This window comes from Pongo abelii, chromosome 10 (genome assembly GCF_028885655.2).
Source record: "Pongo abelii isolate AG06213 chromosome 10, NHGRI_mPonAbe1-v2.0_pri, whole genome shotgun sequence".
Classification (NCBI taxonomy): Eukaryota; Metazoa; Chordata; class Mammalia; order Primates; family Hominidae; genus Pongo; species Pongo abelii.
The window spans coordinates 92,449,902-92,476,972 of record NC_071995.2 but is presented as its reverse complement, the minus strand read 5'-3'; the positions used below and the strand labels follow the sequence as shown (position 1 = coordinate 92,476,972).

General features: G+C 42.2%; 1 long non-coding RNA gene across 1 annotated transcript in view; it reads left to right on the top strand.

Moving 5' to 3' along the window:
* Positions 1-877: 877 nt before the first annotated feature.
* LOC129049193 (uncharacterized) overlaps positions 878-27,071 on the top strand; it is a 48,354-nt gene continuing 22,160 nt past the window's right edge. The window contains exon 1 of the long non-coding RNA XR_008512049.1: positions 878-939. This is a non-coding gene — a long non-coding RNA (uncharacterized LOC129049193). The remainder of the gene's footprint in view (positions 940-27,071) is intronic.

Here is a 27,071-nt window from a genome sequence, read left to right as displayed (position 1 = left end):
GACAGAGCAAGACAAAGAAAAGAAAAAAGAAACAACTTGGTTCATGTGAACATTCCAGAACCAACTACTGTGGCTTGAGTGATTCAGTGCCCTAATTGGGCATGTCTGGATTACATATCCCGTCCTAGATCTGAGGTTGGAACAATACCGTTACATCTAAAAACAGTGAATGTCCACCACGAGGGCATATTCAAACACTGTCCGGCAGGGAATAGATGGCACACTCAAAGGAGCAATTGAAGAGAGTTTAACGAAGGGAAACAGACAAAGGATGGAGAAGCACGTAGGGCTGGGAACAGGGCGACACTAGTTCCAATCCCCTAGGGCTGAAGGTGAATGATGAGGGAGCTGTTATGGGAACTGAGTGAGAGGTGTAGCCATGGGTATGGGCCACCAGGCAGAGCTGTGACCAGATATAGATGAGCACAGCCACTGCCACAGCCCAGCCCAGGAGGGAGAGTGTAGAGTGACAACATTCCTCCACCCCTCTCTCCTCCCAATTTCTGATTCATTGCCCATGCTTCTGATTACCCAAGCCTAACCAGGAGCCAGAGGGCAAGGAGCCTGGGTATCACAGTCTGCAGAGGGCAGCCTCTTGGAATAAAGGGCAGGGTAGAAGGACTCTATGGATTGGATCTGAAAGGCAACAAAATAACCAGCACACTTTGTTCCTGTAAATCAGGGGTTGGCAAACTCTTGCCTGTAAGGGTGGAAAGGGAGTGATCCCTCTCCTCCCCATCATAAGGGTCACAGCCAACACTCCTTTAACAAAAGATAGGTTAACAAGAGAAACTCATAACAAATTTCTTTAAACATAGTTTTATGTGACATGGGATCCTTCAGAGTGAAGACACAAATACATGGGGAAAACTGTCCATTTTTATGCTGGGGTTTGATGAAGAATGGACAGCTGTGTAGGCCTGCAACTGGATAAAAAGGGTAAGAGCTAACGGGAATAGACTGAGTGGGGAGACCCAGCAAGGCCTATCTGTTGAGGTTCTTCCTGGCCTCTCTGTGCAGCATTGCTTCTTTCTGGGTATGGGACAGGACCCTTTCTGGAATGGGAGGCTTATGACCTACAATCAGACAAGGCAGGTCGGAGAATTCCTTTTTTTTTTTTTTTTTTTGTTTGAGATGGAGTCTTGCTCTGTCGCCAGGCTAGAGTGCTGTGGTGCAATCTTGGCTCACTGCAACCTCCAACTCCCTGGTTCAAGGGATTCTCCTGCCTCCGCCTCCCGAGTAGCTGGGATTACAGGCATGCACCACCATGCCTGGCTAATTTTTGTATTTTTTTAGTAGAGATGGGGTTTCACTATGTTGGCCAGGATGGTCTCGATCTCCTGACCTCGTGATCCACCTGCCTTGGCCTCCCAAAGTGCTGGGATTACAGGCGTGAGCCACCGCACCAGCCCAGGTCAGAGAGTTTCTTCATGGCCAACTCGCACACAAAAAGGCAGGGAGAAAGTTAGAGTAATATTGTTAGGTTTTGTGGCTGGCTTCGGAGAAGGGGTTCTGGTTTCTGTGACCTGCCTTGGGGAAGAGGAATTCTTATTTCTATGGCTAGCCTCATGGAGAATGAGAGGCAAGAGACAGGAGGGCAGGAGAAGGTCCAAAAGAGACTTTACTTCTGAGGCTCTTTCTGAGGCCTTCACATTGGGGATCATGTTCTGAGCCTCAGCAGACTCATGGGCCAAATGTCGCCCACCACCTGTTTCTATAAGAAAAATTTTATTGGAACACATCCAATAAGCAAATTCTTGTTTATTCATTGTCTGTGGTTGTGTCTGCACTACAACAGCAAAGTTAAGTAGTTGTGATAGGAACCATATGGCCCATGAAACTTAAAATATTTACTCTCTGGAGCTATACAAAAAAGGTTCACTGACCCCTGGCCTAGACCAACACAGCCACTATGCCTGACACACAGGTGGTGTGTAAATGAGGTACTAAAACTAAATGAATGACCTAAAGCCTTGGTGACAGTCACAATGTGAGTAAACTTAAGCTTCAACCCCAGGAGATCATTGCAATTGCAAGGCCCTCAAGCCATTTATTTCCCTTTATTCCAGAATTGCTTGTGTGGCTTACTCCCTTCCTCTGTAACTACTGCTACCGTCCAACTGCCACTGTCCCTCTTGATCTCTGCTGCTGCTGTGTCCTCTTGGTTCAGTCGATATGGTCATTTTCTTTGGTTGCCATGAATATCAATGTTTTCCCTGCCAAGGCCCTGGAATTTAGGAGACGGTGTACTCCTAAGAGATTATAACACCTTTTTGACTTCCAAATGGGAGCCTGCTCTTTCCTTTTTATCTCCCTTCTTTGGGTTACTTGGGATAAGAATCTCAGAGACTAAGGGGACACTGTATAGCATCATCAAGTATTATCTCCAAAAGCTCTCTTCCTTGCCCTGTTAACCAAAGTTCCAGTGTAAAGCGCAGGCACTTGGATTTTTTCATCTCTCAGAAGGAGTTCCTTGTTTACCTAGGGCACTCCTCGTTGAACTTCGGATGCTCTTTACTTTTGTTCAGGGGGTTAATTCTGGCAGTGCAGCTCCACATTCCATTTATTTACTCATGACTTCATTCATTCAACATGATGTCTTCCAGGAAGCCACCAACAGTGCAATCTCGGCTCACTGCAATCTCCATCTCCCAGGTTCCAGCAATTCTCCTGCCTCAGCCTCCTGAGTAGCTGGGATTACAGCCATGCGCCACCATGCCTGGCTAATTTTGTATTTTTCGTAGAGATGGAGTTTCTCCATGTTGGTCAGGGTGGTCTCAATCTCCCAACCTCAGGTGATCCATCCACCTTGGCCTCCCAAAGTGCTGGGATTACAGGTATAAGGCACCACACCCGGCCAACAGTTACCTTTAATAGAAGCCCAACAGTCATCTTAATACTGCACAGTTTTTGAGATATGAGGCAGACTGGCCCCTACTTTATGCCTTGATTATAATCATGGCCCTAGATTTTGATCACAGTGTATAAAAACAGCCAGGTTACATTAGTAACCACATGACTATGACATAGTGACCAATAAAGCTTAGCCCAAATTAATCCAACACAGTGATGTGCATAGTCATTGCACTTTATGGTAATCAGGTATAGATGGAACAGAAATATTGTAATGCTAGTTTTCATGCAACCCTAACAGGGGTCAGAAGAAGAGAGGAGATAGACAACTAGGAGAACCTGAAAAAAAAAATGCTCTGGGTCATTTTTTAAAGACTTTTGATAATATTTAGAGATGTGGGGCCAGTTGGTGTAACTGGAGAGATGAGAATGCTATAAAATGGAAAGAAATCAGAAGGAAGAGAAGTTGGATATAAAAAGTAGCTTGGAGCCCAAACACCAATGTTGTCCATATTGCCCCTCACCTAGGGCTGATGAAAGTCTCCAGATCTGGAGGGGAAGAAAAGGAAGAGTAGAAAGAAAGGAGCAAGGTGCCTCCAGAGGGATTCTCAGGACGAGGACAGATGCCGGGCAATGCACTGGAGGTAGTTTTGGCCAAACACCTGCCATGGGCACAGTGTCGTAATAAATATACTGCTACTGAAGAAACAACTGTCTCTCAACATCTGTGAAATGGAAATCAAGCCCCTACTATTGGCAAGGAAACCCTACTCACTCATCTTATTCAAGTGGAGAACCCTATTTCAGTTCCTCAACTGAAAGCCATCAAGTTTGTGGATGGATAATGGAAGGGGAAAATGGCTTTGTAGATAGATTCTCTGATTGCCTAGTGTGTATGAGAGCATGTACATCTTGGACAGGACTGGTAAAAGTCTGTGTATTATGCACACACAGACACATACGCTTTTACAAGTCCTCTCCAGGGATTCTTCAAAAACACAAATCCACTCATGCTAGCGTCCTCTCTAAAGTCTCCCAGCGATTTCCCATTGTTCCTAGACAAACTAACGTGGCTTCCAGGGCCCCTGTGTGACCTGCCTACTGCCTCCCTCTCAGTACTAGCATCTTCACAATATCATCTTGTATTCTGTCTTTCACCCAGACTGAACTGCCACTCACTTCCTGCTGGGAACCATGCCCTCCCTTATCTCATTTCTTTGTGACCCACTCTTCCATGGCGCAGACTTCACTGGCTAACTTCTGCTTGTCCCCCAGGTGTTCGTTCACTGAGGTGTTCTGGATGTCTGGGTCAGGTTAAATCTCCCTTTATGGGCCTTCCACTGTGTGTCTACGCTCTTGGTTGTAACACTCACTACAATTTAAGGCAGTTGCTTACACAGTTGCCTGTCTTCCCAGCTGGTTTAGATGCGGGCAGGGACCTTGTCTGTTTTCACTCATCTCTGTGTCCCCAGCATCGAGCCCATGTCTGGCATAGAGAAGACACTAAAGTAAACTCATTGACCCATTGAATGAAGTTCACTAGAGAGGAAAAGAAAAATCACCATCCTCGTTACTCACACCCACCTCATTTCTTGGCACAAGTGCAGGTTGTTAGCTGGGTAGCTTGTTTTCTCAGAAGCAGAAAAGTATTTTTATGATAATCATATAAACGCCAAATGTCCATTTTTTGATACTTAAAAATAAATCACACCCTATAGGATACGAAATAAGGATTTCCTTTGATCCATTTGCTGCCTGGCTCTGAAATGCTGTGATATTTTCCATCCCTTGACAAACGAATCTGAATCTGTATTATGCATCTACTAAACTGATCATAATTTTCTGTGCCCAGAACAATAAACCAACAGATGTTTGGAAAGAGCATTAGAGGAAATGAAAAATAATTTATAGGAATACAATGGAGCCAATAGTTTAGTACCCCCAAAATAATAATCTCTAAGAACATAAAAATAATTGCTTCCTACTACAAAAAAAAAACTTTAAATGCTACTTTCTAAAAAATATATAACTGTTAGAAACAGAGAGAAGCTGAACTTCTATCTCATTACTACCCATATCCTGTGTGATTTATTCCATTCATTTTTCTGACAATGCCCTTCAAACTCTGTAGGTTCACTGGGGCCCCTTTAAGCCCTCGGAGCTCTCTGTCTTATCAATAAGGATTTCTTTCTTTAACTGACATAGACTCAATGCCTTAATTAAATATTCTACCTCAACTAGATTTTCTTTTCTCAAAATGTCGTATTGTTTTAATTCATAGAACTATAAAACTTTTTAGCTGGCATGCCCTTGGAGCAGTCATCTTCAATATTTAGCCCAATTTTTGTTAATATATAAAACCAGTCTGGGTTCATCTGAGTCCTCAATATTTCAGCTCATGTGTCTGATACAACATTGAGATGTGTGGATTGCGTGACTTGGAACAAATATGCTCTAAGGGATATGGGTGTAATGTCAAGCCAAGGCTAATGAAGGATTGCAGAGCTTCCAGAATGTGGGAAACCTCTGACTCTGGGGTATATAAGAGAGTATGGTCAGGGCTGTGAACCATTCCATTCAAAGAACCCATGAAGTAGTGAAGCTGGTCAGCTATTGAGCCATAACTGTGGATAATTTTATGGTAACTGGGAGACACTGTTGTATTACAGTCAGCATTGTACTTAGTGACTGCTGACGTTTTTGTATTGTTTTCAGTCTTTTAAAGTTTTCAATTGTGGTATCCACATTCTTTTATTTGAAAGTGTGCTGCAAGCACTAGAAGAATGAGAATCACCACCTTAGTAAGGTGTCAAGCCCCCAGTTCCCTCTTAAGGCTAAAGAAACTAAAGTTATAGAAGGAGAAGGTATTTGAGGTTGAGTAACCCAGCTTGCTTAAGGTCCATATGGTCAAGACTAGAATTCAGTCCTCACAACCCTCAAGACCTTCTTCTACTATGCCTTATTTCTACTTTTGAGTTGATAAACCTAGGTCACCAGGGTTTAAAATGAGCAGGAAAAACAAAATCTGTTAAAACAGATAGGGACTGATATGGTTTGGTTCTGTGTCTCCACCCAAATCTGATCTCCAGTTGTAGTCCCCATGTGTCGGGGGAGGTGGTTGGATCATGGGGCAGTTTCTCCCATGCTGTCCTCATGATAGTGAGTGAGTTCTCTGAAGAGCTGATGGTTTTAAAGTGTGGCATTTCCTTGTTCTCTCTCTCTCTTTCTGTCTCTTTCCTGCCACCTTATGAAGAAGGTACCTGCTTCTTTTCCTTCTGCCATGATTGTAAGTTTCCTGATGCCTCCCCAGCCTTGCAGAACTGTGAGTCAATTAAACCGCTTTTGTTTATAAATTACCTGGTCTCAGGTAATATCTTTATAGCAGTGTGAGAACAGATGATACAGGGATTTAATAGACCCCCTTAGCAGACCCCTGCCTGCACTGAGCATGTGTCTCCCTTTGGCTGTCTAGAGCATTGTACATCCTCTCTTTCAAGAGCAATCAAATTTACGAAGACCAACCCTGTCTAAATATTTGCACTGAGAGTTGGACATCTTGCAGAGATAAGCACGACTTAAGTTGCTTGTCTTTGTTGTTATCACATCATGGGACTCTTGCACAACGCATGATGGCTCTCCATTAACAAGGGTGAGCAGGAAAGAGCAGGGCACTTTGGATATTTGGGATTCTGTAAGACAGGAATGGAGAGTTGAAGAAATTCACGTGGTTATGGCACCCGACCTCTGAGGGGAATAGCAGGAAGCACATTTTAGAGCACCCATGTTGATCTCAGGTGTCCTACCTGCAGGCCTTGGTAATATAAGGGAATCCAAATCAGCAAATCAACGGAACCAGTGGGAATCCAGGTGAAAGGGGTGTTAAAGGCAGTTGGGAATTCATGGTGTGATTCTGAATGATACTTTCATTCACAGCAAATCTGCAGCCCCTGGTTGAGAAAGGGGAGTAGCAAGTATCCAGCCCCAGGGAAGAGGCCTGGGAATATGTAGGCAAAAGTCAGGCACTCACCTAAGCAGTCTGGTGTTTTGCAAAGAAATCCAGTTCCAGCAAGATTGTTGGGAGGTGAAATGCAGTTGGAAGACAAGCCCAATAGGAAGTGGCCAGTGGGACCCTGTGCCTCAGTGGGCATGTGAGGCACTGAGGACACAATGGAGGTCTTTGTGGGATGAAGATGTTCATTATACATAATATTTGGTTAAAATTTTTATTCAAAGATTCAGTAATTTATGCTTTAAAGTGAAGAAATAACCCAATAGACAAATAACATGTCTAAGACAAAAAAAAAATGGTTTTGTCAGAATTCCCAGTCAAGACATCATGTACCAGGTCTCTATGTCCCTCCAGTCTCATCTGTCATAAATGTTTGACCTCCCCACCCTCTGAACCCCTAACTTCACCTCCTTAGTTGACCACAGAAAACAGGTTGTAGGCCCTGTTTTCATTTATTGCCACCAGCCTTTTTGTGCTCTTCTGTCTCCCTGAAATGCCCTTCTCTTCCGCTCTGTGGTTCTGATGGTCTGGTGGGCCCTGTTGTTAATGCTTCCACTTCCCACCCAAATGGAGTTCATTCCTCCCATCTTTATCCCACTATTCTATTTCTCGATTAACATAATTATGACTGGGCTGATAATCAGCCATTGGGCACCACGTTGGCAGCACTGATTGTAAAATTATAGAAACACTTCTGTGAGGGTTGATAAAAAGCTGCCGTCCCAAGGCCTCCACATGCCTCCTTTCTGTTGCTCCCACTCCAGCCAGTTCCAGGCCTCCCCAGGATATAGTCACTGAAGGATTAATGCTGGGAGCAGCAGGACCCTCCCCAGCACCCTGGCCAAGGTCTTCTATTGCTCTTACCTAGTCTTGGAAATTCTCAAGTGTGAATGAGAACAACCAGGCTCTAATTTGTACTTGCACTGAACTTTGGGCAAATCCCTTAGTTTCTCTGAGTCTTAGTTTTCTCATCTGTGAGATGGAGATGGATGCCTACCTTGCAGGACTTCCAGTGAGGTCGCTGGGTTGATGGGCATATACTCTTCAGCTTTTAGTAGCAGTTTGTGATAATTTTGAGTGATATTCAGCTGAGCAAGGATGCCGAGAAAATCCCAGATGAAAGAAGCAAGGCCTGACCAGCACTAAACTGAAACATTTGGGCTGACAGACTGTGGCTTTCCAGCCTTGTTATGGCCAGTGGTTAAAGGAAGGGAGGGTAGGGTAAGTTCTAGTTTCCCAAGGACAATGTAGTGGCCTAATTCGCTTCTTTTGTGACTTTACTTGTCCAAATCTCCCAGTGCATGTGAGGAAATCTAGTTTACATCGCCTTTGTTTTTTCCATAAAGCTCTTGAATGGGCATGTGTGCTTGGTGGCTGCAGTCTTCTGAGAACCCGTTTCTTGGAAGTTCTTAAGAGTCCAGGCACTATTCCATGGAAAATGTGTGTTTCCTGGGGATTATTAGAAGCTTAAACCTTTGGTCAAAGTTAAGCATCTAGAAAATTGTTCCTGGAAAGTGTTGTCAGCACCTTCTTAATTGGCTGCCTTGGCGTTGTCTCAAGGCTGTGATCTCTACCTCAGATCCTGGACCAATATCAAACCTTCCTCTACTAACAGAGTTGCCTTCTGGGACAGAAAACAAGTACAAACCTCTGGTCTGCATTTCCAACTTGAGGAAATAAAAGGAGCCTAGCTGGGAGGAGTCACATAAATCATATTTACATTGCTGGTAGAAGGTACATTTCTCTCTAGATTATTATGCTCAAGGGCTTTCCTTTTCTCCCCCCTTTCCTTTGCCTCAACTCCATCCCCACAGTGAGGGTGAGAGATAAGAAAACTTGGTTCTTCATGGATGGACACCTTTGTTCTGGGCTTTAGAGGGCAAAGTCTAGAACCAGGGAAGTGCCTGTGTGTTTGCATCTACATAAGCAAAGGCTTCAACAGCAGGACTTAGGTACAAGCAACACCTAAGGGACACCCTAGCCTCTCTTAGAAAGCTCTTTCCTCCTTTATGTTTGATTAGAGCAAATGTCACTCTACTTTTCACCTCCTCCAGATATGTGCCTGTTGCCACCTTCACTTGGTGCTAGCCAACTCCCTAGGAGTAATACAGGAGCTACAGTCCTGTAAGCACAACTGGAGGGACCCCATTCTAAAATTGTAGCTGGTGTTCTTTTCCTTTCCTGCTTTTTCATTTCCTCCTCTGGCCCTTCCACTCTTCAAATGAGGCCATTTTGAGTTTTTGCCTTGCAATCACCCAAACAGGTTCATTTCACCCACTGCCCAAATAGAGCTAATTTATCAAAACAGGGGAATTGCAATAGAGAGTTTAATTCATGCAGAGACAACTGAACAGGAGACTGGAGTTTTATTACTCAAATCAGTCTCCCCAAAAATTCAGAGGCTAGGGTTTTTCAAGAATAGTTTGGCAGGCCAGGGAATGGGTGTTGCTGATTGGCTGGAGATGCAATCATAGGGGTGTGGAAAATGGTCCTTGTGGGTGCTAAATCTGGCCCCTGGGTGGGGGCCACAGGAGCAGTTGGCAGGTCTAGGTGGAGCCATCAGTTATCAGAAATGCAAAAACCTGAGAAGACATCTCAAAAGGCCAACCTTAGATTCTACAAGAGTGATGTTATCTGCAGGAGTAATTGGGGAAGTTGCAAATCTTGTGACCTCCGGAATTAATGGCTGGTAATCATTTACACCTTAGTAGAATTCAGGCTCCTCTCATCCTCCTAACTTGGTGATCTTTCATTAGCTTTACAAAAGTGGTTTAGGACTGGGGAAGGGCTATTATCATTTACACTTTAAACTAAATATCTCTCAAAGTTAGTTTGGCCCAAGACCAGGAATGATTAAAGGCAATTGGGAGGCTAAAGGCAAGATAAGGGTTGCTTAAATCAGATTTATTTTATTGTCATACTTTTCTCATGGTTATAATTTTTGCAAAGACAGTTTCAGTCTGAGCAATTAAATTGAACAGCAAGAAGACATTTTTGTTTTGTTTTTTGAGAGGGCCTCACTCTGTCACCCAGGCTGGAGTGCAGCAGCGTGATCATAGCTCACTGTAACTTCAAACTCCTGACCTCAAGTAATCCTCCCACCTCAGTCTCAGCCTCAGCCTCAGCCTCCTAAAGTGTTGGGATTACAGGAATGAGCCACTGTGCCTGTCCCTGGCTCTTTTCTTCAAAAGTTGAGCCCTTGGGAAGAACAACAACAATTACAACAAAAATTCAGAGCATAAACAATAGATCTGGAAGATCCTATGAGAAAGAGAAAAGATTCTTATAAATGTTCTTCAGATGCCTCCCGGGCTCAAGCGATTCTCATGCCTTCAGATACTGGGTGGAGGGGTAAAATAATTGGAGAGCTTATGAATATGTTGACCTAAAAGGAAGAAGCTGAGACAAAATTAATATAAATAGAGAGTTTATTTGGGTCAAGCTTGAGGATTGCAACCCAGGAGCATAGATTCAAGATGCCCTGAATAAATACTCTGAATAAATAGCCACAGTTACAAGTGGGTTTTTAAAGGAAAGGAAGAGGCAGTTCCTAATTTGTTTACCAAGAATTTACATGAAAATAACATAAGCTATTGGTTAGGTTATTTATGATATGCTGTTCTTTGTGCCACAAATTCCAAGAACATGAACTTTAAACAATTGTCTGCCAAGTGAAGGGGGACACTGGGGGAAGATGATTGAAGTGGGGGCACTGGGGGAGGATGATTGACGTCTCATACTTATGTCTATCCAGGCCGGCATACCTCACAGAGCTCAAATTGCTCTGAGCGTTTTTCTTTTCTCAAATACATGGACATTTGTAGAAGGGAAGGCTGCATTTTCTTGGTAAGACCGGGAAGAAGAAATGACCCAGAGATGAGCTGCCTGTGTGCCAGAAGGGTTTTCAGAACCAGGGAGCATGTCCTGGGCCCTAGTGTGGCCTGGTTGTGACAGATGGACCTATGTACCTGAGAGTGCTATGCAATCAGCAGGGCCTCGGACAAGCTCACCGAGTTTCTTGCAGCTGAGGAGGACTCAAGAGACATACAGACACAGCTGAAAGAGAGGGGGCCCTGGAGGGACCAGCAGTTAGAACAAGGCAGGTCTCAGCAGTGCTGTGTGTTCTGAGCACCAGCCAGGTGGAGGATCAGAGAGACAAGGAGATGACCACATGGGAGGTGAGGACCCAGCTTCAGGTCCTGGATGCCTTGACATTGCATCTGGACCCAGGAATGAAGACGTTGACCAAAAGAGTCAAACTCTGTAAAATATCTGAAGAGTTCTATTCTGAGCCAAATATGAGTGAACAGGGCCTGTGAACATGTGCCCAAGGGGGTCAGGCTGTAGCCTGGTTTTATACATTTTACGGAGACATGAGACTTCAATCAAATACATTTAAGAAATACACTGGGCCAGGAGCAGTGGCTCATGCCTGTAATCCCAGCACTTTAGGAGGCTGAGGTGGGCAGATCACTTGAGGCCTGGAATTTGAAACCAGCCTGGCCAACATGGTGAAACCCCATCTCTGCTAAAAATACAGAAAAATTAGCTGGGCGTGGTGGCAGGCACCTGTAATTCCAGCTACTTGGGAGGCTGAGGCATGAGAATCGCAGGAGGTGGAGGTTGCAGTGAGCCGAGATTATGCCACTGCACTCCCACCTGGGTGACACAGTGAGAATCCATCTCAAAAAAAAAAAAAAAAAAAAAGAAATACATTGCTTCTGTTCAGCCTTGCTGAACAACTGGAAGCAGTGGGGCTTCCAGGCTGCAGGTAGATTTAAAAGTTTTCTGGTTGACAATTGGTTGTATTTATCTGAAGACCTGGGATCAACAGAAAGGAAGTGTCTGGGTTAAGATAAAGGATTGTGGAGACAAAAGTTCTTATTTGCAGGGGAAGCCTTCAGGTAGTAGGCTTCAGAGAGAATAGGTTGTACAATGTTTCTCAGCCGACTTAGAGTCTGTGTTGATGTTAACGCTAGAGAGGTATAATGAAACACGTCTGACCCTGACTTCCCATCATGGCCTGAACCAGTCTTTCCGGTTAAATTTCAAGAGTGCCCTGGCTGAGGAAGAAGTCCATTCAGATGGTTGTGGTGGGGCTTAGAATTTTATTTTTGGTTTACAAAGATGTGACCTTTTGGGGCCTTGGGAAAGGGTGGTGGTGAAACTCTGAACTAAAATTACTTTTTTATCCCCCAAGAAAATACAGGCTTATGAGATAAATTAAATTACCTAAGTGATTAGACTTATATCTGTTTTTTTGAAACAAAGTCTTTCTCTGTTGTCTAGGCTGGAAAGCAGTGGTGTGATCATAGCTCACTGCAGCCTCAAATTTTAGGGCTCAAGCGATCTTCCAGCCTCAGCCTCCCAAGTAGCTGGGACTACAGGTGCACAACCACACCTGGTTAATTAAAAAAAAAAAAAAAAATTGTAGAGATGAGGTCTTGCTATATTGCCCAGGCTGGCCTTGAACTCCTGGCCTCAAGTGTTTGCCTCAGCCTCCCAAAGTGCTGGGATTACAGGTATGCACGATAGCACCCAGCATCATATTCTTATATCCTATTAAGAGTAGGATTCCTCTCAGAAAAAATACTACATGGATCTACTAAAAAACACTGAAAAGATATATACCCAAAATCCATAGAGGTTACCTCTGGGTGGTAGAATCACTGGGTCTTTTCTTTCCTCCCTCCCTCACTCCCTCCCTCCCTCCTTTCCTTCCTTCCTTCCTTCCTTCTTTCCTTCCTTTTTTCCTTCCTTCCTTCTTTTTCCTTCCTTCCTTCTTTTCCTTCCTTCTTTCTTTCCTTCGTTCCTTTCTTCCTTTTCCTTCCTTCCTTTCCTTCATTCCTCTTTCCTTCTTTCTCTCCCTCTTTCTTTCTTTTTTTCTTTCTCTCTCTCTCTTTTCTGTCTCTCTCTTCTTCTTTTCTCCTTGCCTCCTCTTTTTTCTTTGTTTTATGTAACTTTTTGTCTAACTTTTCACAGTGGACTATTTTCTACTTTTCTATAACAAACTTATTTTGTTAGGAAAATACAACACAGGCTGGATGTGGTGGCTTTCACTTGTAATCCCAGCACTTTGGGAGGCTGAGGCTGGCAGATTGCTTGAGCCCAGGGGTTCAAGACCAGCCTGGGCAACATAGGGAAACCCTGTCTCTCTTTCTCTCTCTCTCTCTTTTTTTTAAGGAAAAAACACAATAAAATAAAGTAAATGAGAAATGGCAGTCAGGGCATATTCCTTTTCATTATGAGGGTGAAGGAGATTGTACTGAGGTGTGATTGTTTTTCACACTAGACCCACCATGGGCTCTCCTGTGTGCTCTGGACAATCCTTCAGGTCCTCTTCTTATAAATTCCTGGAATTTTGGGATCTATTTAGAAAACCTCCAAGAGTCTTTGGAGATAGACTGCCATTTGTATTTTCTAAACTGGACTTTGTCCTTCACAGTTTGGGAGTTTGCAATGGAAGAGATTGCATTTAAGCCACTTTTCCTCCCTTATCCAATCTGGATGCTGGCCATCTAAATTTCCTGTGCTCAGGAGGCTGAAATAACTTACAGCATTTGTATCTCAAGGGCGAAATCTAAATAATATTAAGGAAATACATCAAAAGGAAGTGATTGCTTTCAATTCCCATCTCCTCATAATGTAGAGAAATGGTTAAATTAGTTGTGATCAGTCTTAATCAGAGAACCTACCCCATTTGTTCTAAACAGTGCTATTACAGCCCCTGCATGTTTACCAGAAAGAGAACCACCATCTGCAGATGGGTTAGCAACACATTTCTACTACTTTCATGCATTACTAATGCAATTCTAGAAATGAATCTAAGAAAAGTGCTGTTTTAGCAGGGAGAGTGTCTTCACTTAAATCCGGAAAACCATTTGGTTATCTCCAGATTTGTAAAGATCAAATTCCAGCTGAATTTCTGTAATATTCTATGTAAAGATCTTAGAAATAAATATAAATATATAAATACACACATACACACACACACACATAGTAGTAACACCAATGGGTTATCACTGAATGTTGTAAAACATCTTGCAACGTGATGGCACCTTGGAAAGGATATTTTAAATAATGTACCCCTGTTTTTTCTATTGAGTTAAAATCCCAACTGTTTTGGAGCCATGAATGCTGCAATTCATATGCCAGCTAGGCCCATCAGAGAAGAAACTTCCAATGCTGTATTTTAGGTTGTGCCTATACGTGAAACTAACTTGATTAAGTTCAATTCATAATTTGATCAAATCTTTGGCTTAAGTAAACCTTAATTTTGTTTAAACTCTATGCCAGGGGCAAGGAGGCGTAGGAGGGCAATGGAGGGTAAATTATCAGAACCAAAACACCAGCTCTAAAAGGGAGACAATAGAATGAAGCATTTCAGAGCTCAGGCCTTAGATTTTGACTGCCCCAGGTTCTAATCTTGCTTCTGCCACTTCTTGGCTGACTCAATTTGAACAGTTTACTTAACAACCCCAATGTCATCATCTTAATCCAGCAACAATAAGAATACCAATGTCAGAGTGAGGTTGTGAGGATTAAAGATGAAAATGCATATCAATACTTATCGTAGCTACTGGCATATAAGAAGCATTCTATAAATGTTAACTATTGTTATTATAGATTGCTTTCACAAAATGTTCTAACAATGAAATCTTTGAAAATTAGACTCTACAACTGGCTATTGCAATCTGAAATTTGCCTTCTTGGATTGCCATTGCCATTGGCTTCCCACCAGTTCCCATGGATTTAATTAATGAGCATATGACTGAGCCAATTCTCAAGAGGGAGATAGCCAAGGAAAAGTAAGGATGGTATTACAGACAATAACTCACTGTGAATCAGGAAGGGACATCATCTTTTAAGTCATTCACAAATCAGAAACCCAGCCAAAGCTTCAAGCCTTCCAGGTAAAAGGATTATCAGCATACAGAAGGCCGTTGACAGCAAATTTCCTCAGGCCTAGGAACATCAACCCCATCATATGCTGTTCCTTGGGACTTGTCATTCCATGACTGGGCTTGGCCATTTGGAGTCTAAGACACAAAGCCAAGAGACTATAATGATAGTGGATGTCTGAAGTGGTTTTGAGGTTCAACAATTGGATTTTTCTCTGCATCAGACCTGATATGGAAAAGTGGGCCATGGCACTGGCATGTTTTTATGCCTCTTGTCAATGCCTATCCTCCTCTAGCCCTGACTTTCTGAAGCACCAACACACACTACTTTGGGCACTGATTAAGCAGGATAGTGTATTATTAGTCTGGTCTCATGCTGCTAATAAAGACATACCCGAGACTGGGTAATTTATAAAGAAAAAGAGGTTTAATGGACTTACAGTTCCACATGGCTGGGGAAGCCTCACAATCATGGCAGAAGATGAAGGAGGAGCAAAGGCACATCTTACATGGCTGCAGGCAAGAGAGCATGTGCAGAGGAACTGCCCTTTATAAAACAACCAGATCTCATGGGACTTATTCACTATCATAAGAACAGCACAGGAAAACTTGCCCCCCATGATTCAATTACCTCTCACTGGGTCCCTCCCATGACACGTGGGGATAATGGGAGCTACAATTCAAGATGAGATTTGGATGGGGACACAGCGAAACTATATCAGATAGACAGGACTATTTATTCAGAAAAAGACAATCATTTTTACCTGGATATAACCAAATATTTCAGTAGTCTTAGGATTGTCTCACCCTTACTTACTTGTAGGAAGGCAGCCAAGAAAGTGTATTTCTTCACCTCTCAAAAGGCAGTTACTTCGGATGAACATGGATCTCCATATCTAAATGGTTACAGGTTAGCATAATCTGCATGCACAATTTGGAAAAACGTAAACATTCTGTGGGTAGGAATTATAATTTTCTTACTCACTGTTGTATGCCTAGAGTCTAGCACGGTACCTAGAACATAATATGTGCTGATGAGTATTGAATACATAAATGAATGAATATGAGCTTTCTCACTGATGTACCATTTCCTGAAATCTCCTACTTGCTCACTCGGTAAACTTCTCCTTATCCAATAAGTCTCTGCTCAGTTGCCATTCATTCTGTGAAATACTTTCTTTCGTTCCAGGTAGGGGAAGGCCTCTTTGCCTCCATTCCCATATATCCAGTATGTGCCTCCATGTCAAGGTTCTTGTACGCAAACAACCAAGTTACTCTGGCTAGTTCAAGCAGAAATAAGTGTGTTAAAGGATATTGGGTGGCTAGAAGAGTGTTTGGGAGGGATAGGGAACCAGGTTTCAACGCTATCTAGCTAGGAAAGAGCTCAACCACACTAGCTGTTTGAGTGAGTCATGGCGGCTGCTGCTGTTGATCCTCATCATTAATTACCCATTGAAGGCCTGAGGATATAAGCATGGCGACAGCCACATCAGAAGAACTTGACACTTCTACCACTCTTCTTATCAGAAAATTCATTCACCCTGTGTGTGGCTGCCACCTCATGTGGCACTTCTGTTTCCACTTACGCTAATACATCTGATTAGAAGAACACAGGCCACATACCTGAACCCTATCTGCAAGAGGTTCCGCGAAACATATATTTTAGTTTGCTAGTCTCTATAGCAGAGGATGGAAAGCCAAAAGGTATGTTGAGTGAGCCAACCAATTACATCTGCCACACGCCATAACATCACTATCTCCTTCTCTTGTTGACTTCCTTAAAAAAGCAGATATTTTGTGGTGTTCATCTTGTATCCTTAGTAGCTAGAACAGGTCCTAGTATATAATAGGCTTTTTTTTTTTTTTTCGAGACAAAGTTTCGCTCTGTCACTCAGGCTGGAGTGCAGTGGTGCAATCTCAGCTCACTGCAACCTCTGCCTCTTGGGTTCAAGTAATTCTTGTGCCTTAGCCTCCCGAGTAGCCGGGACTACAGCCACGCACCACCATGCCCAGCTAATTTTTTGTATTCTAGTAGAGATGGAGTTTCACCATGTTGCCTGGGCTAGTCTTGAACTCCTGAGCTCAGGCAATCTGCCTGCCTCGACCTCCCAAAGTGCTGCAATTACAGGCGTGAGCCACCATGCCCGGTCTATAGTAGGCTTTTAATAAAAGATGGTGGAAGTAAAATGACCTTGACTGGAGGTTTGATATGGCAAACCAAGCACATACATTTCTGTCCTTTTCCTCCAGAGAGCACACTGATGTTGTAATAAAAGCTACAATTTCATAACAAAATAGAAACCAAGAGAAGAGCTATCAGCAGATTTGAAATTTAAACAAATTTCTGCAAATCAGATGAAATAATATTGACCAGTCTACTAGTAGAGAACAGAAAACCTAGCCTATGCTCAGAGGGGGCACAGGGATGGAGTGAGAGCTGAGTCCTAAAACAGGACCAGTCCATTTACATCACATATCCAGTGTTTACCATCTATGCCTCCAAAAGAAGCGTATTATGTTAGTTTACTAGGGCTGCCATCATAAATTACCACAGTCTGAGTGGTTTAAACAATAGACATTTATTTTCTCACAATTCTGGAGATCATAAGTCCGAGATCAAGATGTTGGCAGAGTCAGTTTCTTCCTTGGTTTTTAGATGACTGTCTTTTCCCTATACCTTCACATGATCTTCTTGTGTGTGTCCCAATTTCCTCTTGTTATAAGGATGCCAGTCAAATGGCACTAGGGCTTACCATAATGACCTTATTTTAACTTAATTACCTCTTGAAAGACTATCTTCAAATACAGTCACATTGTGAGATACTGGGGGTTAGGACTTACTGCAAATTTTAGGGGGATACAATTCAGCCAGTAACATTTACTTGTCTATTCTCTAAAGAAATTGATGAGTTGTCATGTAACAACTGAGTAACCAATATGGGTAATGGACACCAAACACCTCTATGTTTTGACACTGCGGGACCCCAATGCCATGGTCATCTTCCCACCCTCTCTGTAATGTGGAGCCAATTATTCAGCAAGCTCCAGCCACATTCTCAAGACTCCTTTCAGCCTTATGTTGCCTCTTTCTTTTTTAAAACATCAAGATCATCGTACATTTCAGAAAAGCTTCCAACACTGATGAAAAAGAACAAAATAAACAAAAAATACGATCCAAGAGGAGACAGATATATTAAAAAACAAGAATATGTTAAAAATTGAATTATGTCTTCAAAGAAATTTCAGAAACAATTACATCCTTAAAATTAGAATGGTATGCTTAGAAAAATGAGCAACCATATATCAAATAAGAGCTTTTAGGAATTAGAAATATGATTGCCAAAATAAAAGTTTCTATAAGAATTAAAGAAAGAGGAGAGAAACGCAAAGGTTGGCTTTTCAGTCAACAAGGACAAGTTTATTTTAAATAAACCTGAGAGGGGCTTCTGGGCATGTTAGGTCAGAGCCCACTCTCTTACTGACTAAGAGATTGTAAGGATTCAGGGTGGGAGAGTTTATCAGAGGCTTGGGCTGCTTGTGTCTCTTTGTTGTGCTTATCTGGGAGGGTGAGTTATGTATCTGTTCCCGTACATCTTTCTGTAGCTGCAGGCATATCCCCCTAGTCTGCTTTTAGCTTCCCTAACTTAGTGCACCTGAAGGGAAATGAATGTGCTTATTAAGGCCCACTGTTTTACTCTATGAGGGTGAAGTTTGGCAGTTACCCAAGAGACTTTCCCCCCACCTCCCTCTGTGCCCAAGCTGTCTTATCTGTGTTTTACTGTCTGCTCTTTCTGGCTGCTTGTAATTAGAACAGAAGTGATTTCCTTGAAATACATGAGTCTAGAAAGGGAGCTGGCACTTAAAGTGGTGGTGTTTGTCTGAGATGACAGTGCTCCTGCTATGTCAGTTTCAAGGGAGGGGTAGACAGATAAAGTTGAGGGAAACTTCCAAAATGTTGAGATGAGAGACAAAAATCTGAGAGAAAAAAATAAGTATCATAAAGGATCGATGCAGAAGATCCAACATCTGACTAATAGGAGTTCCAAAAAGGGAAAACAGAAAAGGGAGAAAAAGAAGTAAAGCAAAAAAATTTTCCAAGGTGAAACCACACTAAAAATCTTCAGAACAACAATGAAAAATCTTCTCTAGAAAGGAACAAGAAAGAAAAAGACTGACATCTGAATTCTGAATAGCAACACTGAGTGCTTAAAGAAAACGGAACAAACCAATAAAACTGAAGAAAAATTATCTTTGCTTTGAAGTCTATCCCAGACAAAATATCATTAAACAATGCAGGCAGAATAGACATATTTAGACATGCAATACTTGAAAAGCTTACTTCTTATTCATTCTTCATTGGGAAGTTACTTGAGAAGACACATGAGTCAAGAAAGATGAAATCATGAGATTTAGGGAATGATGTGCCCAACTTAGGGGAGGAAGGAAGGGAAGGAAAATGACAACTTATGATCAGTCCCAGAAGGCAGTCAGTCTAAATGAGGGGAGTGATAAATGGAGTGTTCCAAGAGGAGGGCTCTGGGGGAGAAAAGAGCTTCCTTAAAAGGCAGTGTGCTTGAGACTTCTTAGGAGCATAAGCATAGGATAAAGGCAGAGAATACAAAATGAAGGCAATTAGAAATTCCAGGAAAAATAAAAAGCTATAAGAAAATGAGTGTAATCATAGCACACTCTTCTTCTCTCCAAAAAGATAGTACTGTAAAAACTGTGCAATAATTTTTATCTCTTCTTCTTCTTTTTTTTTTCTTGATACGGAGTCTCACCCTGTTGCCCAGACTGGAGTGCAATGGCACAATCTCAGCTCACTGCAACCTCCGCCTCCCAGGTTCAAGCGATTCTCCTGCCTCAGCTTCCAGAGTAGCTGGGATTACAGGCACCTGCCACCATGCCTGGCTAATTTTCGTATTTTTAGTAGAGACAGGGTTTAGCCATGTTGGCCAGGTTGGTCTCAAATTCCTGACCTTAAGTGATCCACCTGCCTCAGCTTCCCAAAGTGCTGGGATTACAGGCATGAGCCACCGCACCCAGCCCTGCGTAATAATTTTTTTTTGAAATCAGCAAAAAAACAAAGTATGCACAAAAAAGATACAAATATAATGAATCTTCTTAGTGTAAGACCACAGATTTAAGTGAGAGACATAGGAAAGGAAAAGTAAAGGGAAGGAAGCCGTGATCATGTAATGTATAATGTCTCACAAAGGGAGGAGCTGAGTACCCAGTAACCTTATTTTCATCTTTGAGTAACAGCACTCCAGTTTTTATTTGGGTCACTTACCATCCCCAACACATGAAGTCTTCATGAGATTGTCAACCTGCCCTACCTTCCTTAGTTGATGGGTGAGCATGTGGCCCAATGTAAGCCAATCAGACTCTCTCTTTCTCAGAAATAAAAAGTTAAATCCCCATTACTTTACACTGTGCAATGCCCTAAAGAGACAATGCATTAATTCTTGCTCCTGAAATTTTCAGGACAACTCTTACTGATGGCTTTTCTGAAACCTGACTTCAAAGCCACCTTCTTTGATTTTTATGGGTATCTGTCCTTCAGAAAAAAACCTCATTTTTTTGGAATAAATTAGCAAGAATTGGTTTTAGGTGATAAGATATAATAAGATAAATCATCCTTCAAAGATAACAGTTTGAAGTACAAAATCTGTGAACTGAAAACAGTGATGCAACTTTGTGAAGGGTAAAGGGATTAGAGGAGGAATTAAGTGAGTGAAACAATAATTTATCCTCACAGGAAGTCAGTGTTTAAATTATAAAGTTGATAAATCATGAAATGTCAGTATAGCAAATGTATTTATCAATATGAAGGCAACCACTAGACAAGTTAAAACTTTAAAATATAAAAAAAGAAATGGTATCTAAAAAAAGGAGACCTGTTGGCTGGGTGCGGTGACTTACACCGGTAATCCCAGCACTTTGGGAGGCTGAGGCAGGCGGATCACCTGAGGTCGGGAGTTCAAGACCAGCTTGACCAACATGGAGAAACCCCCATCTCTACTAAAAATACAAAATTAGCCAGGCATGGTGGTGCATGCCTGTAATGCCAGCTACTTGGGAGTCTGAGCAGGAGAATTGCTTGAACCTAGGAGGTAGAGGTTGTGGTGAACCGAGATCGCGCCATTGCACTCCAGCCTGGGCAACAAGAGTGAAACTCTGTCTCAAAAAAAAAAAACAACAAGAAACAAAAAAAGGGACCTGGCTAGGGTGAAGCAAGGCAGGAAACGATTTCTTTTTATTACAAACTCATCTTAACTTTTTAATTTTCCCCCGTGTGTATTAATTAAGTATTTAAATTTGTTGTTGTTGCTTGGGGGTGGTGGTGGGGGAGTTTTTGTTTGTTTTTGTTTTTGCTTGTTTTCTTGACAGACAGGGTCTCACTGTGTCACCCAGGCTGGAGTGCAGTGGCGATCATAGCTCACTGCAGCCTCAAATTCCTGTGCTCAAGTGATCCTCCAGCCTCAGCCTCCCAAGTAACTGGGACTACAGGCTCATCACCATGCCTGGCTAATTATTTTATATATATTTTTTGTAGAGATGGAGGTCTCACTATGTTGCCCAAGTTGGTCTTGAACTCCTGGCCTCAAGCAATTCCCCTGCCTCAGCCTCTCAAAGTGCTATGTTTATAGGCATGAGCCACAGTGCCCAGACTTAATGTTAAAAAAGTTAGGGGGAAAATAAAAGAGAGATAGCTGTTCTATCTATAATCAGGATTTCAAAGCCTTGTCAAATAGTCAGAAACAACCCTCCAGTAGCTGTTCTGGAAAGTGGAACATTACATAGCATCCCTCTCTGACTTCAAGGGAGGGTGCTGGATGAGGGGAATCACCACATATTTCCATTGTCTCCATTGAGGCCCCCGCAGGGACCTTGACCTGTGGAGTACCTCAAGCATGTCTTTGTTTTCTTGGCATGCCTTTGCCAAGCTTGGAGCAGTTGGCACAGGACTCAGAAGTTCTGACTTATCCTCCACCCATCTCTTTACCCAACCTTCACCCTGCTTTCCTGGAAAAATGAGAAAAAATTAGTTTTATCTCTCCTCTCAAGGGATAAAGAAAGTCACGCCTCCCTATCTTTAATACCAGATTTGTTTGAATGTGAGTCATAGTTTTTACTGTTGTTTGCTGACATTTTGCTGATGAGATAAGCAGAGATTTTGATACCAAAGATGTGCAGATGGCACTTTTCCTGGAATTAAATTAGAAGAATTGGAAACTTTAGGTGAGTTTGTTTTTCTCTACCAGGTGAAGCTCTGGAGGTGATTTAAACCATACACAGAGATTGTTAGGCAGGGAAGACCCTGTGGCGGCAGAAGAGAGAGAAAGAGAATCTGAGATTTCTCTCTGGCTAACCATCCTGAAGGATAGGGTTGGTGTCACAACAGGAGCATTCAGCTCAACTGTCAACATAACCCAGGATCATAATGGGAGGCAAAAGGTGGCCACATGTGGCCAGGCACAGTGCCTCATGCCTTTAATCTCAGCACTTTGGGAGGCCGAGGTGAGCGGATCACCTGAGTCAGGAGTTTGAGACCAGACTGGCCAGCATGGTGAAACCCTGTCTCTACTAAAAATGCAAAAAATAGCCAGGTGTGGTGGCACATGCCTGTAGTCCCAGCTATTTGGGAGGCTGAGGCAGGAGAATCACTTAAACCCAGGAGGCAGAGGTTGCAGTGAGCCAAGATCATGCCATTGCACTCTCCAGCCTGGGTAACAGAGTGAGACTCCATCTCCAAAAAAAAAAAACAAAAACAAAAAACCAACAAGAAAAAAATAACAACAAAAAAGGTGGCTACATGCATCCTTTTCCCATCTTCACATTCTTATACCGTTGGATGATGGTGACTGTCTTCTCCTTTCTATGCTCCCCTGCCATGCCCAATTCTAGGTCTGAAGGATGGGGGCTGGGGGTGTGGTATTTACAGGAGATGAATACAGGAATCCAAGACTTGAAGATGTGAAAGAGAAAATGAGATCAGTTAGAACTTTCAAGTCTGGGGACAGACTGGAGTCAGGTGTATTTCTTCACTTTTAAAGACAAACTGCCCAGTGCCCTCACTCGACAGGTCACTGAGTCATATCTTGGAATTCCCAGAGGGTGTCTCCTATGTGCTCCTGATCAGTCCCTTCATCGTCTACTCTGGTTCTCCCATTAAGATGTTTGTTTTCTCAGCTTGATTAGCAATTACAATGTGAAGGAGATAATTCTGCCTCATCAGAATAATGGATGCAATCTCTGAGCATATTAGAGAATATATGTTCCGTAAAACCCAGGTATTATGGTCATTATCAAGTGTAGAACCTTGGACAATAAGAAGTGCTGATATCAATATACTGACTCCATAAAATGTATGCAGCATATCATTTGGGCATATCACTGGGAGATTCCAATCCCAAACTCATGGACCAGCATTGGTTCATTGGCACAACTTTGTGTGCCTATACCACTATTTTAATAAATTACAGTGAATTCAGTTAAACTCTTAATTAAAATACTAAATAATTGCTGTTCAAATTCTGGCTCCAATATTTAGCATCTATATGACTTATAGGGACAGATCCAGATTTTGTAGGGCTTGTAGCTGATAAAATTCGGGGGGCTCTTTAAGAAAAAGAGCACAAACATGGATTCAAAATCAGTACATGGTCTTGGAAGAGGATTGTGTAAATAAGGGGGCTGAGCTTAAACTTTATTAGTTTCTTGATTTGCCTCTATGTACCTAGGAAGTTACGTCCTGAATCAGTTTCCTTGCCTGTAGTCAGGATAATAATCATTAGTCTGTGGAATTAAGGAACATACGATACAATATATATGACATTACATGTATAGCACCTTATATTGAGAGTCAGCGTTCCAGAATTCAAAAAGGTAACTCATTATGAGTATTCAAAGGTAAAGAGGTCATTTAATATAATCATTAGACTAAAACTCCTTTCTTTTCCTGACTTTCATCTGATTAATTATGCATGTATGTGGACAGATCCCAGTGGACATGGAGACTAGATGATGATCACTAGTCAATATAATAACCCCTCAGAATTCATAGTAAAGCACTGCAATGCAGCAGCAGTCATCAGATGAGAGCTTGGCAAAGATAAGAAAAGTAATTTGAGGGACCAAGGTAGGTAGGGTGGAATGCTGCAGGTTTGGATGTTGTCAAAGATGTCCCCCCACTATCACATCTCCCTTCTTAAAAAGTGTTTTAACAAAGACAGCTTCGTTTGGCCCTCAGAGTACACATGGGTGGCAGAGTATTGGTGATGACTGCTCTTCTGAGGGCCTTGGTTGGCCGATTTTCCACGGCAGTGGAAAATCAAGCCTATGCCTTCATCATCATCATCATTGTCATTGTTTTCATTGTTGTCATTGTCAACAGCACTTATTGACTGCTTCCTAAATGTCAGATAGAGTGTTAAGTACTTTATATGTGTTCTCTAATTTAATTCCCTCCATACCATTATTTCCATATGACAACTGGAACTGAGGTTCAATATCTTGCAAAGGATTTGCAATTAGTAAGTGTCTCAACATCCTTGATTGTTTTGAGCATTTTGCTCAGTATATTAACAGATTTGTAACCCATTCTGAACCCATAAAATGTTTGGAACCTGCAGAGCAATTATTTAAGAGACCTGGTCTGCATCTGCAACTGAACTCCATATCCTCTATAAGTGAGCATATTGTCCTCGAAGATTAACATGGATAACATCACCAAGACTGCAGATGGATTAGATAATTTCTGGAGCTATGTTTTATTTATCTCTTGCTAATGTCTTGTACAGGTGCTGGAAAAATGTTGTCAGATAAGGGAGCAAATGAATATTTCAGCCATGAAGCAAATGAGGGATAGAGCCAAGTCTCCTGACTCCTAGCCTGAGTCCTGTTACTACGAACACTGCTACTCCCTCTCTTTGAGGGTTTGACTGCTGTAACAAAGAGACTCAAAATACAATGGCTTAAACAAGATAGAAGTTTATATCCTTCTATGTCAAAGTTCACGCAGTCAACCCAAGAGGGAAAGGGACAAGGGAAAGCAGGCCCTTTCCTTGTAAATACCTAACCAGGAAGCTTCAAATATCACTTCCATGCGCATTCGACCAGCCAAACTAGTCACACGGCCACATTTTGCCTCAAGGATGCCTGGGAAATGTAATCTTAGCTGGTGGTCATACAATCATCTAGAATTTCTATTACTATAGAAGATAGGGGAATGGTAGTTTTCAGCACAGTGGGACAAGCCGCTGTGTACAGTGGGAAAAGGACTAAACTTAAGAGATAGGTATACCAGGGTTTCTGCACCTCCAAAATGTAATGAGAATACTGTAATTATTAATTATAGTTATAATAATTATATTACCCCAAGGCTCATTTTTTTCAACTCCAAATAATGATAATTACGGTAATTAGCATCTATTGAGCATCCATTGTGCTCTAGGGGCTGTACCATTGAAGGAAATAGGTTTAATTAACCATTTATATGGTTAGGCTTTGTGTTCCCACCTAAATCTCATTTTGAATTGTAATCCCTATAATACCCATAATCCCAATGGGTCAAAGGAGAGACCAGGTGGAGGTAATTGAATCACAAGGGCGATTCTCCCCATGCTGTTCTTGTGATAATGAGTGAGTTCTCACGAGATCTGATGGTTTTATAAGGGACTCTTCCCCCTTCACTTGGCACTTCTCCTTCTTGCCGCCTGTGAAGAAGGTGCCTTGCTTCCCCTTCACCTTCTGCCATGATTGTAAGTTTCCTGAGGCCTCCCCAGCTATGCTGACCTGTGAGTAAATTAAACCTCTTTCCTTCATAAATTACCCAGTTTAAGGCAGTTCTTTATAGCAGAGTGAAAACAGACTAATACAAGCATATACTTTACATGTGTGATTTAACTCAATCTTCCTAATAGTCCTGTAAGGTCATTATTATTGTCCTGCTCATTCTAGAGATAAGAAAACTGAGCCTCAGATGTTCAGGTTTCACAGTGAGTATATGAGAGGCAAAGCCAGTCCTGTGCTCGCTGATTCCAAAGCCCATTCATGGAACCCCTCTGCTGCACCCTGGATCATTGCAGTGTCTGCATTAGAGAGTTGTCATGAGCATGGAAAGCAAAGTAACTAATGGAGCAAATGGTAGGTCCTCTCCACTTTCCCCAAGGAAGGCAGTGTGGCTCTGGGGCTTTAGGCTTCCTTGCCTGAGTTGAGTAGAGAAGCTGGCGTGGGAAGGGGATTATCCAGAAACAGTTCATGGTTCCTAGAGGCAGGCTGGAGCTGAGAAAAGGCAGAATCCAGGTTTGGGAGAGAAGAGGAAAAAGCAATAAATGGAAAAATTGCAGCCCTGTAGGCAATGGAATCTATTACTCAGAGATTAAAATGTCACAAGGAGTACACGTCAGTTCCAGACCTTGGAAAATGTTTTTTCCATCATAATTATGCCTCACCACCAACACAGAGGACTATTTCCCCTTCGGCAGAGGACTATTACCCCACTTGGTGTCTTTTTAACCTTCTGCAGACCTCAAAAGTTACCTCTTACATTTATCCATAGTATTAACAATGGCCAACACCAATGAGCACTTACCATGTGCCAGCTACTTATAGTTTGTTCATCTTTCAATAATGCTGTGAGATGGGTACTTTTCATTTCACCCCCTCTTACAGATGAGGAAACTGAGGCACACAGATGTCAGGTAACACGTCCAACTTCACATGGCTGGTAAGAGGATAATTGGTCATTAAACCTAGCTCATCTGAGCGTGATCTTAATCTTTCCTCAAAACTTCCTCCCATAGCCCAATTCTGTTAATGGGAAAGTGGGAAACAATATAAGGTCTTCCAGAAAGAACCTGGCAGCTCTTCCCTCTTTTCTTTCTCATTGAGGCACAGCATGAACTGAAAATATGAGGTATGGAGGGTGGACCAAGGAATGTCAAATCCAACTCCAGCTGGGGTTAGTAAGTTAAATGATGATTCACATCCAATGGGATACTCATTAGCTAACCTTTAAAAATGATGTTGAAGAATATCGTTAAGTAGGCAAGCTCATAAACGGTAGGCATAGTATGTTGTCCAGTTAAAAAAAAAAATAGGTTTCTACACACACACACACACACACACACACACACACACACACACACATTCCTAAAATGTTACACATCAAATCATCATGAATCCTTCTAACTGAGTAGCAAGATTATGAGCAAACTTATTCATCTGATATCTTAGTCCTCTCCCCTCCATTTCCACCCAGGTCCCCACAGGAGTCAGCAAAGAGGCAATTCAATTTTGAG